The sequence below is a fragment of the Pelodiscus sinensis genome, chromosome 6, assembly GCF_049634645.1.
Source record: "Pelodiscus sinensis isolate JC-2024 chromosome 6, ASM4963464v1, whole genome shotgun sequence".
Taxonomy (NCBI): domain Eukaryota; kingdom Metazoa; phylum Chordata; order Testudines; family Trionychidae; genus Pelodiscus; species Pelodiscus sinensis.
In genome coordinates, this window is record NC_134716.1 from 51,669,115 (window position 1) to 51,675,582 (window position 6,468).

General features: G+C 40.2%; 1 protein-coding gene across 4 annotated transcripts in view; it reads right to left on the bottom strand.

Moving 5' to 3' along the window:
- CTXN3 (cortexin 3) overlaps nucleotides 1–6,409 on the bottom strand; it is a 50,105-nt gene extending 43,696 nt beyond the window's left edge. For all 4 annotated transcript variants that reach the window (XM_075931916.1, XM_075931915.1, XM_075931914.1 and 1 more), the window contains exon 1: nucleotides 165–6,409. The gene's annotated coding sequence lies outside the window, so the exon portion shown is untranslated. The remainder of the gene's footprint in view (nucleotides 1–164) is intronic.
- Between the last annotated feature and the right edge of the window lie 59 nt (nucleotides 6,410–6,468).

Here is a 6,468-nt window from a genome sequence, read left to right on the forward strand (position 1 = left end):
CGGGACTGGGGGGATTGCAGGGGGACCCGGGCCCTCCCTCTTCACCAGGTCCCATCCCAGGGCCCTGTTAGCAGTAGAAGATTCCACAGCCAGCTCCTTGAGGCTTCCCGCCACAACGCACTGAGCTCCTGGAGGTCAATCCTCCGCCCTGGACTCCTTCCTACCGTTCTCAGTGTGCAGTGGGGTCCTCAGGGTGTTGTTCGATGAGCTGATGCCTCCTGGATGGCCTCATTGCCTGGGGCTGTCACTGAGGATGTGGCTTCAGGGGTTGCTGCTCCTGGGGCAACTGGGGCTACGGCTGCCAGGGTTGCTGCTCCTGAGGCAGCTGGGGCTGCTGCTGCTGCAGGGACTGTTCAAGAGCTCTATCCTGAGCTCCTTTCCCTCCAGACGTTCCCCCTAACTGAGCGGAGCAGCTCTCTCTTATACTAGTGTAGCCAGAGCATGCCCAGTAAGCTAACAGGGGTGTGGCCTCCCTTACCCTTTAGACTGGGTTAACACCCTCCTGAACATTGCAGGGTGGATACACTCCATCACAACATTTCAAATGAAAAAGTTTGTTTTTTTTCCCTTAGGACATATTGTACCAATTATAAAAAGGGAAATGTTTTTTACAGGCCAGATTCTGCTGTGTGTTAATAATTTTCAAGCTCTTTATTGTGGTTGGGTGCTGGTGGGTCATCAGGGAGTCCATTACAGCTTTCCGTTAACCTGTTCATGCCAGGGTTGGCTCCGGTGGGAGCTGAAGTAACCATTTGTGTAACCATTACTAACAAGATTTTAAAAAAACAAAAAAAACAAAAAAAAACACACAGCCATCAAAGTATTTCCAGGACAATATAATTTTCAAACAATGAAAATTGCATGTGTTATATTTTACATACATTTCACCATTCAAACATCTGAGAGGCAAAATAGGTTGTTTCCTCTAAAAAAGAAAAAGAAAAGAGCCAAGCTGTGTAACAGCACCCCAGAGGGTGCTACACAGATAAGCCCAAATGCTTCTACAAAGCAGATAAGCTCTCAGACAAAACTCATTAGTCATGGTAATCAGGTAGCGTAAGTCCTCCTACGCCAGGCCTTTGAAATTAATACGTATTCAACAGTTCTGTTTCTAAAAGGATGCTGTTGTATTTATTTAAACATCATTCTGGCAGAAAATTTCCAAAATGAAAATAGGATAATCAGCAGTGAAATGATATCCATGTAGTGAACACCTCAATTGGACAGGCACATCCCTCTGATGAATCATCTTCACCAACCCAGCTATAAAAGTGGATAGACACCATTCGGGAAAACACAAAAACTCACCTCCTATAGTAGGGGTGGGAAACCTAACGCCTGGGGGCCAGATGTGACCCCTGGGTTGCCTGGATCTGACTCTCGAGGCTTAGGGCCCCCCACTGCATTGGGGAGCATTTGTTGGCACTCCAGCTCCACCCAACCATCCCATCACCTCCCTGTAGCCCCTGACCCACAATTGATTTTTGTGTGGATCGGCAGCCCCCAACTCAAAAAAGGTTCCCCACACCTGTCCTATAGGAACTTTACTAATGTGCCAGATGCGGATTCTTTGAGACAATCAATCTTGTAGTTTTCCTCAGGGATGGTACTAAGCATAACACCTTGCCCTGCATTTATATATTTTCTAAATAAAACACTTGCTAAAACTCTCCACTGGATTACTGACACAACTGATCGAATACTACATCTGCTCCAGCAACAGACTACTAACCGAAATCCTTCCTATACTACAAATATGAAGTTACACTCATGAATGGCACCAGCCATTTTAAGTCTGGGAAACGCTTACTTTTCCTCTCACCAATTTTCAGTCAAACACTAATCCCGGTTTTTAAAAAAAGCTGGTATTTATATGTGAACTGAATACAAAGTTTTAATAAACTAGAGGCTGAGCAGTAAAGGAGACATCAGCATTTTCACCTCCATCAGAAAAACATTTTTATAGATACTTGCATTTAAGACAGTTTAGCTGCATTTACTGGCTATAAAGGTATTTTCTCATGCTTTTTTAAATTTTCCAGTAACAATAATTATACTGTAAAACAGGAATCAATTGGGAGTCAAAGAGAGTCCCATGACCTCCGTGGGATTTGGATAAAACTCATTCAATAGTATTTCTGTGGGCTTCTCACTTAGGAGGGAAGAGAATAACTGGCTAATTCTGAAAGGCAGATGATAAAAATATTTCACTCATCCATTAGTTTTCATCTGGAGATCTCAGCATGTTTCATAAAAGAAGATACATATTAAGATCTCCATTTTGCAGGTGGGGAAATAAAGGTGAAAGCAATTTGCACAAGATTGTATGCAATGGGCTAGTAACAGAGCTGAGGACAGAACCAAGGTCTCCTAGCTCACAATCCCATGTACTAGCCACTGGAGTGGAACCTTTCCTTCCCTCCGTAGCTCCTTTGCTTCCCTCCATACCACGCAGAAGGGAGCAAGAAGGTGCTAACAAGAGAAAGCAAATTAAGACTTAGGCTGCAAGTTTCTCTTCAATCTACTGCTCCTAAAATTTTGTTTACCTGCAATCAGTGATGTGCCACATTTATCAGACATTTCAGACTAGTGCAATATAGTATTTAATGACATCCTATCAGGTATTAGAATTTTATAAAGATTAGCAGCTGTTAGCACATTCTCAATAAAGCATGCAACACTTTGGAACCTGATGTTGCCCTTTAAGGAATATTGTGTTATATACCTCATGAATTGGAAAATACAGATGAACCTATAAATTATATAGGGAGAATTTGGCTCTTGCATTTCATTGAGAAGGGACAAACTATTATGCTTTAAAGAAGGATTCACTGCTGTTGTGCTCGTTATTAGCCAGGCTGTAACTTGTGGAACAAGTTAGGTATTGTGTACTCATTCCCGCTTCCACTCACTTTACAGTGAAAAAATGTCAAGGTAGCAAAGAAGGAAAGTAAAAAAAATAAAGTTTGGCTGCCTGCTTATGCCTGCAGTGAATAAAGAATACAAAATTACCTGTGATTAAAGGAAATCTGCATGAGGTGTACAGTGTACACATGGGGCCATGGAAATCCCAAGACTGTCCATCAATTTTTGAGCATAGTATTTCACATGACAGATTTAGTAGCCAGCAGCTAATCACAAGCTGTAAATCGCTGCACATTATAACTGAAAAATGAGATTTCAAAGGAACTAAAGAATTTTCTAAACTAACATCTCACTCTATTCAGTTAATACTATAATGAGTGGTTTATATACAACATTGCCACCTTCTGGATATAATCAGAAATGCTTAATGAGAGCCAGAGATGCTTTACTATTCACATTCTTGCAGTGTCTCAAAACAGCTAAGTAAGATTTCCCAATCATTTACGTGATAGGGTCCTGTGCTCTTTACAGCATGAATTCTAGTTTCTTTGGCACCAGAAAATGCTAAACAACCAAAAAGTCTGTAGCATTAGTGACAACTAGAAAGTGCTGGGTTTGTTGCGTGTGTTGTTACACCTGAACAATACAAATGATTTTTAACACATGTAAATGAGATAATCTGAGGAGACTAACCATTAAAAATTACCTGTAAAAAGATGTTACTCGGATGAAAGGATGCAGCCTCTGTTTCTGTAAAATTAATTACTGAAAACTTCACAAACATGAAAATATCACAGATTGCAGTCTCTTCTATGGTACAATTACCCAATACTCCTTTAAATTATGGCTTCAAAACTGATTTTAAAATCTTCTCCAAATGTTTGGGAGAATTAAATTAGGAGTAGTAGAATTCCTTAGTAGTGTCAGTGGTTCCTTTCTGCCCTTGAATACCTTTTCAAATGTAGGAGGAAGCGATAGAACTAGAAGATTCAGAATGGCAGTCAAAGAGAGTTGGGAGAATATACAGTGACAGCAGCAGGACTCCCACTGAAAGAAGAGTAGTACAATCAGTGATATGAAGAAAAGTTTAAAGAACAAAATAAGAGAGGTGACTCTTTAGGAGGAGATAGGAGAGAATAAAATACAGACAAAACAGAATGACTAAAGTAATGGAAACTAAAAAGATAAAAGTTCAAAATAGAGCAAATCAGACACCATAAAAACAGAGGTCATGACTTTAATGTCATGTTGTGCTGCTTGCTAAATTAGTTTGAAGGAAAGTAGGATCAATGCAGGAGAATCCATCTGTAGTAGAGAGAAAAATCTCTGAAGAATCTTAGCAATCACAGGAACGGTTTCATTTGGAGACAGCATAACTTAATACAAGAGAGCTAGAAGTTGCAAAGTGTTCACCGAGTTCACAGGTTATTCACAAGCCTCACACATTGTTTTTGCCTTTATCTGAAAGTTTTCATCATCAATTAATTGTGCCAGCATAGCAGAAATGAGAGCTGGCTATTCCCTAAAATGTATTTAGATGTCATTGAATTAAGAATCTTTGGGGTTCCTAGTAATACATGAATGGTTTATATAATATGTATTGCATACAACTTTGTGAGGATGGAGATGTGATGATGAGACACCGAGGAAAAGGGTTCAAAGGACTCTGGTGAAAGACGTGAATGGCCTTTTGGAACAAAAAATGTTTTCTCTAGGAGAATATATGAAGGGAGGTGAATCCAACTTTGTGAAGCTATGCCTACAGTGGGGATCATTGTCTGCTGATCACCTATTACATGAGGCCCAAGCTATATAAAGTCAAGATTGAACTATTTGTGGTTGATCTGGTTCTGAACCTCAGATTGATATCAACTTGCAACTACAAGGAAAATCCAGCTGTAGGTTTTAAGGACTGACAGATATTAAAACTGGAAAGTACAACTGAGCTAATCTTTTAGTATACATGTAGGTTCTTTTGTTGTTTTTAAATATTTTCTTTCTAATGCTTTTACTTGGTAGGCAAGCACATTTAGTCTCAAATATGTGTGCGTTAACTTGTAACTGTGGGCCATCATGTTGTTCACATGAGAGACCACCTTACACCCTATGATATAGTCCCATAATTACCATAAGCAGAAGAGCCAATGATAGATCTCCCTTGATGTAACATGAACTGGAGCAGCTAGTAAGGTATTTCCTGTAAGAGCTCACACTCTGAAAGGGGCTCTCACGCTGGTACAATATAGCCTAATTTTGTCAGGTTTTAGAGCACAGTGCAGGGAACTTGTGCTTTGCTTGGCCTTTATGAAGAGTTAGGAAAGACTGATGTAGTGACTCTTGTGTGGGGGCATTATTATTTGTATGAAGAACTGGTGCTTAGTAGGAGTAAACTGATTGAAAATACATAAAATGAAACATTTCAGTGTATTGGTACAGTGCTTTCCCAACTTCATCAAGAAATCTGTTGCATGTAAGTCTTCCAATGGTCCTCTTCTGCTATGCTGCTTACAAGAAACTCTCTCAGTTATACTAAAAAGTGGCAGGAGTAATTAGAAACAATCGATATTAGGAAAACACAGAGTTTACTTTACCTTATAATAAAGATGTGAGGTGAAATTCACGGCTTACCTGCTTGCATTACAGTGCTTCCTTTTTCTAGCAGCACTCAAGATGTTCCACTCTGTGTGGGATTAAACTATTTGAATTCCATAGAGTAGAGTTATGCTCCTATTTCAGACATTCAGACTGTCAGGAGTTTAATACACAGTTTGAGAAGACATTGTTAGTGGTTTGATTTTTGACCAGAACACAAGTCTGAATGAGCTGGCATTCTTTTTAAAAAATACCATATATCCAGAATTATGGAGACAGGCTCCTGGAAAATTTGAAGTACTAACTGAGGGTATGTCTAGACTACATGGCTCCGTCAACAGAGCCATGTGGATGAGTTTACTAGACATAGGAAAATGAAGCGGCGATTTAAATAATCGCCGCTTCATTTACATAAAAATGGTCGTTGCGCTGTGCCAATCTGGACGCTCTGCGATCAACAATGGAAGCCTTTGTTGACCGCTCCAGTAAACCTCACTCCACGAGGCATAACGGAGCAGTCGACAAAGGCTTCCATTGTCGACCGTGGAGCATTCAGACGACTGCGCTGTGCCGCCAAATAGCTGATCGGCACAGTGCGACGGCCATTTTGATGTAATGAAGCGGGGATTATTTAAATCACCGCTTCATTTTCCTACGTCTAGTAAACTCATCTACATGGCTCCATCGACGGAGCCATGTAGTCTAGACATAGCCTGACATTGAGGATTTGGAGACCACACAGGCATAGTACACTTCTCAAATAACCTGGGTCAAACAGTCAGGCAATGTCAATTCTATCAAGTAATATCACAGAAGCTAGAAGTCACAGCCACCTGTTCATTGAGGAACTGATGTTATAAGCAGGATACTGAAAAACTAGCAGCTGCTCACTTCATAATAGTTAATATTTTACACAATGTGTATTGAAGAAAAAAAATCTATGAGTTGAAAGTAGTTGAAGTAGTAATTTTCTATTTTCAGACAACAAACTATACTGTGTCACTACATACC